At 43.0% G+C, this 11,437-nt stretch overlaps 1 long non-coding RNA gene across 1 annotated transcript; it reads right to left on the bottom strand.

Moving 5' to 3' along the window:
* Positions 1-265: 265 nt before the first annotated feature.
* Positions 266-948, bottom strand: LOC146861149 (uncharacterized). The gene is made up of 3 exons (XR_014979235.1): positions 907-948; positions 468-537; positions 266-374 (listed from the first exon to the last, which is right to left on the bottom strand). It is a non-coding gene; the product is annotated as an uncharacterized LOC146861149 (long non-coding RNA).
* Between the last annotated feature and the right edge of the window lie 10,489 nt (positions 949-11,437).

Raw genomic sequence — 11,437 nt, 5'->3', positions numbered from 1 at the left:
AATTACGTACATCAAAACATTAACACATGTCACAAGAAAAAGACATACATTATAATTCAAAATTCCATCAAATCATAAATACCGAACAATTAACATTTGACAAATACATAACAAAAACTTCATTGATATCATGAATGACCAGTCCTTAAGTAAGAAAAGAAACAATTGCAGTGCAGACTTATTTTCAATTTACATTACTGCAACCTGCTAGAGCTAGCTAGTCGACAATGAGATTGCAACAGGCTCAATGCCTTGTTTACACACTGTATCATTCAGTGAAGTCGTGATGGTTGCGGCTAGCTGTATGTGGTCGACGTGTTCTGAACCCTGTATTCATTTAAGGGTTCTCTTCAGGACCAGGACTTGGTCGGTCTCTACAATGTAATGGAATATTGTAAAGTTGTAATTATGAATTCAGACTTATATTTGACCTACTGCCTATAGTTCCACTCGGGGTCTGTTCTTACCTTTTTCGAAAAAGAGGTAAGCTGTTTGGCAATCAATAACCGGATAAACTGCACTGTTCAATGTGCTAATCTGAAAAACATAATAAGATTGACTATGTTTTGGTGCACTCCAATGAATAGCCAAGCCTTATGTGTACCGCTTAGTCCACATTGTGTGTTTTAAAAAACTGTGCTTGGAGAAACTTGACAAGTTCTAAGGTATCAAACTGCCACTTGCCTTGTGTCTTTCTTCAGAACCAATGTTTCACTGAATCCCTGTTATCTGTGGTGAACGCTTTTTTAATTCCAGCGTGGGAGCGAGTGAAGTCGCTTCACACGTTATGCTTTTACCTGCCAATACATTAATGTGGAGAATACAATTTTAAAACTTGTGCTCAGGCTTTGCACTCGTCAACTGTCAACATTAATCAGAGGGGCCACGGAAAGGAGAGTGACTCACTTTAGCATATATCAAGGGCTCGCGCTTAGTAGCGGCAGAGAGGCGAACATCTCTTCATACTCTGGGCTCGGCTTCTATAATTGCAAGAGATCGGGAACTTTGTTTAGAAACATGAAACAATGTAGCGCTCGGATGTATGACTCAAGCGCTCGCGCTTGGTTCAAACTTGCCTGAATTCTTTACACAGGATTTCAATATCCTTCCTCTCTGATTCAATCCGTGTGGTTTTTCAATAACGCGGAAAACAAACCCAGCGTTTTGAGACATAACTAATGGATTGCTACTCCGGTCACATGGTTGGAGCTGAGAATTATGGTCAATGTAGTTGTGTGTGTAAAACTAAGCAACTTATGTGCTTTAAAGATACTAGAACTTGGCAACTTATGTCAGTTTGTATAAAATTGTAACGATGCACAGTCTGTTGACTTTCGCCATTTCATTCAGTCCACTGAGGGCCGTATTAAAACGCATGATGAGGTAAGCCTCTTTTTGAAGTAATGTCCTTTCAATGTCTCCACCTCTCGTGTTCTGTTTAATTACGCTTAGGACTGTCCATCTGAAGTCCTTTTCTGTGTGTTTGAGTGCTTCAAAATGTGTGACCAGGGGTGCATTGGCCACCTTGTGCTTGATCCTGGATCGGTGTTGGGTAATTCAGTGTCTAATCTCTTGTGTGGTTTTACAGCGTTGATTCTGTTTTTTTCGGGGGATCATCCTATGCCCTGATTAAACGCTGCCCGATTCTTTTTTAAGGCAAACAATGGGACATGGAGGTCCTTATCAGAGTCCTTTATCAGATGCCAATTTTGGTGTACAATTTTCTTGAAAGAATTTGTTTGGGGGCCATACGTAGAAACGCACACCCGATGAGTCATTGTTTTTTTTGGGTTGTTTCGTGAGTAGAACCTCGCATTGGGTATACCATGCACGTTTACATGAGTGCTTGAGTAACTTATATGGGTAACCCTTTTCTTTTAATTTCGCGTTAACATTTTTGGAATGTATTTCGTAATCTTCTTTGCGTGTGCAATTCCTGCGAACATGCAAGTATTGTCCAGATGGCAAGTTGTCCTTGAGACTTTTTAGATGATAACTTTTAAAGTTGAGGGCCGTGTTCTTGTTTGTTGGCTTTATATATAACGTCGTGATCAATCCAGAATCAGTAGGGCGTACCTCCACGTATAAGAATGTAAGGCTAGTAGTGCTGTGAGCCAGGCTGAATTGTATATCCGGATTTCGATCATTCAACCATTCATGGAATCTGTTAAGTTCATCTTCGGTACCAGTCCAGATGCACCAAACATCATCTATATATCAATACCATTGTGCCACACAATGGTCGAAAGGATTGTTGTTGTAGAAGTATCGCTCTTCGTACCGGGCCATGTAGAGGACCGCCATCTCCGGAGCAAAAGGACATCCCATGGCGGTACCTTTCACTTGAATGAAGAATTCAGATTCAAATTTAAAAAAAATTCTTTGCAGTGATAGTGAGGCAAGGTCCACAATAAATTTGTTGGGGACCCGATGGGGTCGTTCTCTGCTGTCCAAGTATGATTCTAGAACATCCAACCCATCATCTTGAGGAATTTGTGTGTATAAAGACACAACATCAAGAGTCACTAGTCTGTGTTGGTCCGGGTTAAAATCAAAGCCCTCGACTTTGTTAATAAAGTCAGTTGAATTCCTTAGGTAAGACATTACATTTGGCAAGAATTCTTTCAGAAATACATCTACATATTTTGAGATGGGTTCAAGAACCGAGTCGCACCCAGAAACTATGGGGCAACCCGGGGGTGCAGTTGCATTTTTATGAACCTTCGGGAGAAAATAAATCACAGGTGTCCTTGGGTAAACATGGCATCGCCAGTGTGCGGCCATTGCTCAACGCCCTCTCTCTCTCTTCTCTCTCGGAGCATCAGAAATCTCTCTGACGCTGTATGCTGTCTTCAAGTGTTTACTCCCCAGAACTCTTCCCCCAAGACAGTGTCCCTTCACACTGTGTGCTCTCGACTGTCTGATATGTCCCTACCCTGGTTGCTTCCTGTGGCCTGGTTCCTGGTTTGTGCCTTCTTCCCATCTGTGTTTTGTAATTCCTGTATGTGCCCCTTGTGCATTCTGTCTCTGAGTGTAGTATACATTACATTTTCCATCAATAGCAGCACCACTCCTTGGATTCTGTTTGCTATCTGAGTAATGTTTACAGTGCTGTTCGTGTGCAAATTAAAATAAGAAAGCGGTACGAAGAAGAACCAAACTTACCAGTGCTTTGTGCAGACCTCGTCTCCATTTAAACTTTTGTTGTCTTTCAAATACTACTACTACTACTACTATTACTAATACTACTACTACAAATAATACTCATTTCATTGATAATAATAATGATAGTAGGGTTAGTGGAATAGTAGCACTGCTAAGTGTATCTCCTTATAGCATCATGTGTCTTTATGATGCTCAATACCACAAAGTTGCCATTAAGAAGCACTGTAAAAAAGAAGTTATTATTACCAAATTTAAAGGAACTTCAAACACTCTGGAGATAACAGGGGTGAGTTGACCTTGCCAAGATTCCATCTTATTACTGCAGGTCACAAGAGATGTCACCAGCAGTCTCTTCCCTTACTGTGCTACGGTTCACATGGCCTTTTCCATCCTCCACCCGTTCCAAAAGGCACATAGCCACAAGACACCACCTGAGAACGTCTGGGAGCATTAGCATGTGTATTTAAAGATGCAATGTGTCTCAGCATCCCTCTTCCAAGGCTGTTGGGATGAGCTGTTACTACACATTAAACAGATCAGGGCCTTCGTTCTCATCAGAGAGGTGTGTGAGTATCAGCCTCAAGTCCGGCAAACTTTCATTAAAGCTACCACATGTTCTCATCTGATTGAGTCCAAGCTTTCCAAATGTCAGGAATCACCATGCACTGCAACCCAAAACTGAGGTTAGATAGTATGAGGCAGGCTTTTGGTGATTTATTTTAAATAAGCTCCCAAAAGATAAATGTGCACATGGCATTATTGTGCAATGCAAACACAAATTGCCAACAGGGAGTAGGCATAGCTTGATCAAAAGAATTTTAACAATTACTCCCTTACAGATAACATAATGCATGGGTAGCTCCACTGCAAATTCCACTCAAACATCTCAGGTACATCTAAGACAGCAGAAAATATGTACATTGACAGAATATGTATGTCAAGCAAGTTGCGCTCATACATGAAGAACGCAACAGTACATTTAACAGCAAGCATGCCTACCCCATGAACAAAAAATATGTACATTAGTGACAGCAGAAGTGCAAGTTTTTTTCACAAGCACAAAACACGCCCAAAATCGGCAGTAGCAGTACATGCTTCCCTTAAGGGCAATAGGGACAGCGACAGAGAAACAGAACAAGAATCTGAGCCTCATATAGAGAACTGAATTAAACAGCACACACACTGTGAGAAATTGGGTTGCTGGTTGAGGGTGGTGTCAGCCCTTCTCAAGCAACAGCCACAATTCTTGTCTAGGTGAACGGCAAAAGCTTACTAAATTATCCCTTGTTTAACCCTCCGGTAGCATGACAGAAAAGTGGTTAAGCTTAAATTGGAGGCAATGTGTAAAGCATCTATGCAGCACTTAAACAGTAACAAATTGAAAACACAACACAAAAAAATACCATACCAATTTAGAATAGTAGAGTGTTAGAAATTGGGTTACTGGTTGAGGAGAGTGAACCATTCTCAAGCAGCAATCACAGGATGAAGTCACAAGAAAACCCTAAATTAACCTGTGGTCAACCCATGGTTACCTTGGCACAGACCAGTCAGGCTTAATTCAGAGACAATGTGTAAAGTATGTGTGCAACACTTCAAACAGTAACACAGTAAAAGCACACCACAAAAGTAGCCCACAACAGTATTAGACAATAGAGTGATTTGTAATAAATAAAACAAGACCAAAATACCAAAAGTCCAAACAGTAGACCGGGAGATATTGGATTTTAAAGATTCTAGAGAAAATAAAGCCAAAAGGCATAAAGCGCCAACTGTGGATATCTGATTGCACTGGACTGAGGCAAAGTCACATGTTCAGGCCGCTGCAATGAAGCATGGGCCGGCTACAGGGACCAGTAAGGCGTGCTGATCAAAAGTGCAGAGCATTGTGTGGATCCATGTCGAGATGCGACAATGCTACTTTGTGAGGTCCTGTCGTGAGGGCTTGCGATGTGAAGCGTCGAGGGATGTGTTGCGCAGTTGGGCCAATGTGTCAGTTCTAAATAGCTGCGAGGTTGAGGTGTGGTGCCCAGCGCCGTTGTCGATGCTGCGGTCGATGCGAGAAGTGAATGCCTACGCTGAGGATGCATCACCCAGCGATGGTTCCAAAGGTGATGTGGTCTGTGGCGACGATGCAAGTCTTTGCAACACATCAAATTCACACAGGGTAGACTCACCGTTTGCAGAGTCCAGGTGCAGATGCAAGGTTTTGGAAGGCTGAGGCTTCAGATCAGGAGGCAAGTTTGACTAGCATTTGGAGTCACTCTGGTTTCTGGGTGCAAGAGATGCAGGTCCAGTCCCTCTCACCCAGGCAATAGGGCAGCAGGCACCAGGTCAACACAGCACAGCAGGAGTTTGCAGAGTGTAGTCCAGCAAAGTGGCAGTCCTTCAGCAACACAGCAGAGTATTCACAGACCCAGAAGTGTACTGAAGAGTTGATGTCTGAGGTTCAGTATTTATATCCCGTTGTGTCTTTAAAGCTCCTAGAGGTTTTCTTTTGAAGTCCCCAGGCATCTGACCCTTCCCTGGTCTGGCTCCAGACTAACTATAGGGGTATGCAGCCCTTTGTGTCGAGGCAAGACACAGCCTACTCAGTTGTAAATGGGGCTGTGCCCAGCTTCTCCCTCCCATCCAGACAGTGATGGATCATCCAGGCACACCTAAGCTTGCTATTGTGTGTGGTTGTCCAGGAGGACATTTTATAAGTGTGGTACCACTTTACTAGGGACTTATAAGTAACGGTGCCATACAGGTATAAGACTTGTAAATGTAATAAGGAAAAATAAACCTTTTACAGGATGAAACATTCCTTTTAATACATATACAAGTCACACCTAGGGTAGGCCCTGGACAGCAGATTACTGGCCCTCTGGGCTGTCCAGGGAAAATTATGGAGTGTTGGAGAACCCATGCTCCCAGCTGTAGATAAGTCGCTGGAACCATATGGTACGTACTGTATAAGTAGATTAAATATGCTGCTTGGATATAAGCCCATGTTACTAAGTTTAGAGGAGACAGTACAAGCACTTTAGCAATGGTTAGCAGTGGTAAAGTACACAGAGTATGTTGTACTCTTACATGAAGTAGACGCTGATAGCCATGTAAGTTCTTTAGTACCTTTATTCCAGTAGTACAGCAAGTTGGTTTACAGGTACATCCAACAGGTAGTACAGGTAACAGGATAAGGTAAAGTAGGTTAGCCCAGTAGTCAGTCCTTGGTAACATGCCACAGCAAACCCCTTTGTAGTATCAAACCCCCTTGGTAGTATCTAACTCCACCAGGAGCAGCCTGCCTGCTGCTCAGCCCATCTGTAACTGTCATACCTCACCCAGTCAGACTCCCAACGTTCTATGCATCACAGCATTCTCAACATTCTACTCTCAACACACACTGTGGCTGATCAGCAGGTGAACTAGTAAACTGCAAGATATGAAAATACTATGCAGGGCATAACATAGTCCTAGGCCAGCAAAAACAAGGTCAGAAATAAAAATGGTGGAGGTAGGCAAAAAGTTAGAGGGAAGACCACCCTAAGGCTTTCAGATCTAACGTAGAGCGTATTTTAATACATTATTTGACAACAAAACAACCAATCAGTAGAACCGGATTTATGAATTTTTTAAGTTTAGAATGGAGAATAGCATTGTAGCGAGGGGGTCACCGGTTCCAGGGACTTGCCAACAGCCGGGAGCATGGGCTCTCAAAGCTCCGTATTCCGCACCGACACCATCTGAAAAAAAAAAAGATAAAATACCATAGGGGAGGAGGGGCTGACCTTGTCCACCCAGTGCCCAATAGAGAAGAAGGACTCTATCTTTCAGGGCACGAGGACGGAAGATCAGCCAATAAAATGAGAAAGGGGTGGTCCCTCAACAGCCAGAATACGTGAAACCTAGCGAGGAGAATGCAAAGAGGAGAATGGAGGAGATCCACACTTAAGACTAGGAGACGAACAAGCAAGGAGGAGACATTTCAAACCTCTGAGAGCCACTTTTGTTTTCATCAGACAACGCCAAGCTATTTCCAAAGTGCACTAAGCATGCGAAGCACTGAAGCTACTTCTAAGTTTTTGCCTTCTAGTCTATTTTCTAGTAATATGCCATTACACCTAAATGTTAAAACTACATACATACCAACCCTCATGATTCAGGCGGGGGACTATCGATTTCAAGGCTGGTCTCCCACCTCCCGATTCCTGCATTCAAAAACCCAAATTCTCAGCGGGCTTCTGCCGACCAGGACTGGTCTAGTGAGACTCGTAGTATTCACTGCCAGTAACCTGCTCCTGCAGGCCAGTGCACAGCATTTTTGCCATGCGCTCTCTATCTGACACAGCACTTTCTCCATGTTCCTAACAGGTATGGGAAAAAAACATGTATCTGCATGTCTGATTCCAGTTCTTTAGCAGCACACTTATAAGCAGCCGCGGCCCATGGAGGGAGTTCCGTGGGGCAGAGAGGGTGGGGGTTATTAAAATCTGGAATATGGATAATTGGAGGTAAGTAAACAATTAAATAAATAAAACAAATTTCGTAGCGCGCGCTGCATTGCATTTTGCGATGCAGCACGCGCTACGAAATTCGTTTTATTTATCTAATTGTTTACTTACCTCCAAATATCCATATTCCGGTTTTTAGTACCCCCCACCCTACCCCTCCCCCGCCCCGCCTTTCTGCCCCACGGAACTCCCTCCACGGGCCGCAGCTGCTTATAAGTCCCATACACAACAACAGACTCGATTCAGGCCCGATACAGTCAATGGAGGAATACATTCTCCTGGTTATTTTTCTAAAATCAACCACTTTCTTCTTTTAAAATGTTGGCGTGTGTGGCATTGGACTGCAACAGCTTCATCCATGGAGAAATAAGGAGACACCTACTGGACAAATGTAGTATCATACATAACTGATGAGTACGTCTGGTATTAATTAATTATATAAGATGAAATACGTACTGCAATTTTTCTGTTGTGTGGGTTTTTTGGCGAGAAACAAAATCCTTGTGCCTCTAACAACTACTCCATACTGAACTGCACTATAATTGGAAACAAGGCTGTGGTATTCTGTGCATACCAGCACCTTCCAACGTGGCAGTTCTTATTCATTTGCATAACAGAGGAGTGCCATTAACTAAAGACCTAGCATTATCTGCCCATTTAAAGTACCCATTAGGACTGGAAAAGCCATACCACAGAATATAAAGTGTATGTAAAAATGTGTTTATAGTTCATCTATCAGGTTTGCAATCCTTAAAACAAGAATGAAACCAAATTAATTAAATTCGCAGCAGAAGCACTCCTGAGATCAATAGCAATTAACAAAATCCAATGCCTGTGCAATAAAGGAAGCAAATGTGTAGATTTCAACAGATTCATGCCTTTAAATAGAAAATAAACAGATGTTATGGGTATGAATTCCCACAGTGGTGGCTCGTGATCTTTGAAAGTAACAAGGCTTAATACTTCCTCTGAATTCCAGACAGTGAACACAGCAAATGAGCCAGATTTATTCTAGACTAGTTCCAGGGTCAGAAATTCTCCACCCCAGAAGATTTTTAAATAAAGGGGATGAAAGACTTAATTTTAATTCAAAGTCTCCATCGAAATTTTCTATAAGGTCTGAAAAGAAACGCTGAAGTATTCCAGTGCTTTCATGATGTGCCCAGTGGTGCCAAGGAGGTCTGACGCTCAACTGGTGGAGACCCAATAAAATAAAAAGTTGGTTTACTAAAATTAAATCTAGTTTGCAACGGGCGTCATTTTGCCACAGGCTCCCCACTTCTGCCATTAATACCATACAATGTGCTTATGCCTCCCCCACGATATACTGTGAGTGCTTTCATATGTCAAAAATTACCTCTAATAAACAAGTTCCAGCATTTTGAAATTGGTGCCCTCATACCCTGGCGGCCAGCATTTTCCTAAGGGTGGCCCCATATGCCAAAAATCATCTCCAGTATGCCAGGGCATGTACTTTGCCGTGGAAAACACTCCCCACCTGTATGACATGGGTGCCCTCCCCTGTAAGCCAAGAAGTACCTCCACTGCGCCAGGGTCACCAGTCCACATACTAGTATAACATATCCCACTTTCACATATACCCCAACACTCTATCACTGTCTCGAAGACACTCACATCTACCCACAGGTAAGTGAGCAAAGGTGCTAAGGATTTTATATTCTAAACTCCACATTTATGTACATAACATCATCAAGGTACGTATATGTGGAATTTGGTATAAAAATTGCATTGAAACATAAATGTCCATATTTTGTCCCTCGTTATTGTGGCCAGGATATTGTTCCCTGTTGATTTTTGAGATTTGATAATCCCAGCCAATACCGTTAGAGCTTTTGTGTATGAGACGGCCCAAGCAGAAATCCCAGCTGGCTTGTTACAAGGGCTTTCTATTGGATCAAGCTGTTGCTGTGGCATGCATGTTTGGAAAATCTGCTGAATTGCTACAGAGAGAGTTAATCACCAGTTGCTTCTTGGAACGGGCTATGAGAATCTAGTGGTGCTATAGCTTTGATTGGAGTTTCATGTAACCACTACAATCTGTCTTGTTTTTCCACTGGACTAATAAATACAACTAGGTCCAAAGCACATGTTTCAAAAGAACCTCCTAAGTTTTCCCCAGCACTCTTATACACGCCACACAGTACAGAGATATCGTGCAAAGACACTCTCATGCAAGCCTAGATGCTATAATCTCCACACAACTCCTGCACTGCCAGCTGTAAAACAGTTTTAAGCATACAGAGGTTGCACATAAACTTAGATACATCCAATGCATACCCAAATCTACACAACACAAACATTTACTGCGTTACAAAGCCCACCACACACCACGGGAGACACATACACACATTTTCACTTACAAATACATGCACCCATCAATGCAATCGTCAATATTGAAAAAACATGTTCTCCATTAAGCTTGCTTTCACCACTGCTTGAAGCACAGCGGCCTCCACTCCTACTCCATGGTGGGTGTAAGGATTCCAGCACTGCAGCCTACAAATAGGAAGCCATATGAGCAGCAGAGGTGGGCTCAAGGCGAAGAGGGCCACCTCAAGTCCTCTTCCAGCTTTTGATAGGTCTACAATTCCTACCCTATCAGAAGATGGGACCGGGCTGAGGATTCCAGCCATGCTGTTATGTCTGACTTCTAAATGGATGCCGAGATGCATCTCCAGACTGCCATGAATATACACGGAAATCTGGAGAAGAATCATGTTTCTGCCCCACCCACCCGCTCCTCCTATGGTCATGTGCTTGGAATCAATGGTCTGCTACGCCCACTGGCAGTATGCATAAAAATAGTATCTTGTTCTTATGGTTGTTTTTTCATTTATGGTGCCAGTGACCAGCAGGCTAACTCATTTCAGTGCAAACATGCTAATCTCCTTACAGGAGGCAGGGCACTGCCCAAGCTCCCCTGAAGACAGGCTACTCCACATGAAAATGCCTCAAAGCTACTTATATGACAGTGGCAAAGCCTATGATACCAAGGAACTTTGATTTGGGGATTTAATCATCTGTAGACTTTGCTTTGCTTGCAGGCCGAGCGGTTTTCTCTTGGTGTGAAAGCAAACGGTGAAGGGACATTGGAGTGTAAAAGAGGTGGTTGAGCGATTCCATGGTTGGGAAAAGTCATCCCTTTAGGACAGATGAAGGGCAGGGATAAATGGAGAAACTGTGTAAAGATAGACTAATCTAAAAATAGTGCTTAGTGATTTCCTAGAGTTGTGAATGGTGCCCTGAACTAAGTACCCTAAATCCTGGTTGTGGAGCGTTACGTTGCTTTGCGAGGCTTCACATCGTCTGGAGTCAGTTCCAATGAAGCTGTGCAGCAAAACTTTGTGGGGCTTTGTGTTGCTCTATTCTGGTTCCAGTGAGCTGTACGGTGAAGCTTGGGGGGACTTTGTGTTGCTCTGCGTTGATTCCAATGAAACTGGCAGCTGTGTGGAGAGGCTTTGTGGAGTTTCGCGTCACTTGCTGTTTATTCAGATAAGGCTGGCAGCTGTGTGGTTGTGGTAGGTGATAGCTCCATCCCCTGACAACAATGGATTCAGAAAACAGGAGGGTGGAGGCAAAAGGTTGACCCTGCAGAGAGGTCCAAGTCCAACAAATGCAAACTAGGATATTTATTTGGTTAAAAAAAGTTGATTATATGCAACTGAAGCCCTATCCCCTTCACTCATTAAGATTGAACATACTTTGCCATGCTTTTGTGGAAGGAATTTGATGTTTTTTTGTTTTCAGGTAGA

This window comes from Triturus cristatus, chromosome 3_1 (assembly GCF_964204655.1).
Source record: "Triturus cristatus chromosome 3_1, aTriCri1.1, whole genome shotgun sequence".
NCBI lineage: Eukaryota > Metazoa > Chordata > Amphibia > Caudata > Salamandridae > Triturus > Triturus cristatus.
The sequence above is the reverse complement of the archived record's forward strand: the minus strand, read 5'-3'. Positions and strand labels throughout refer to the sequence as shown.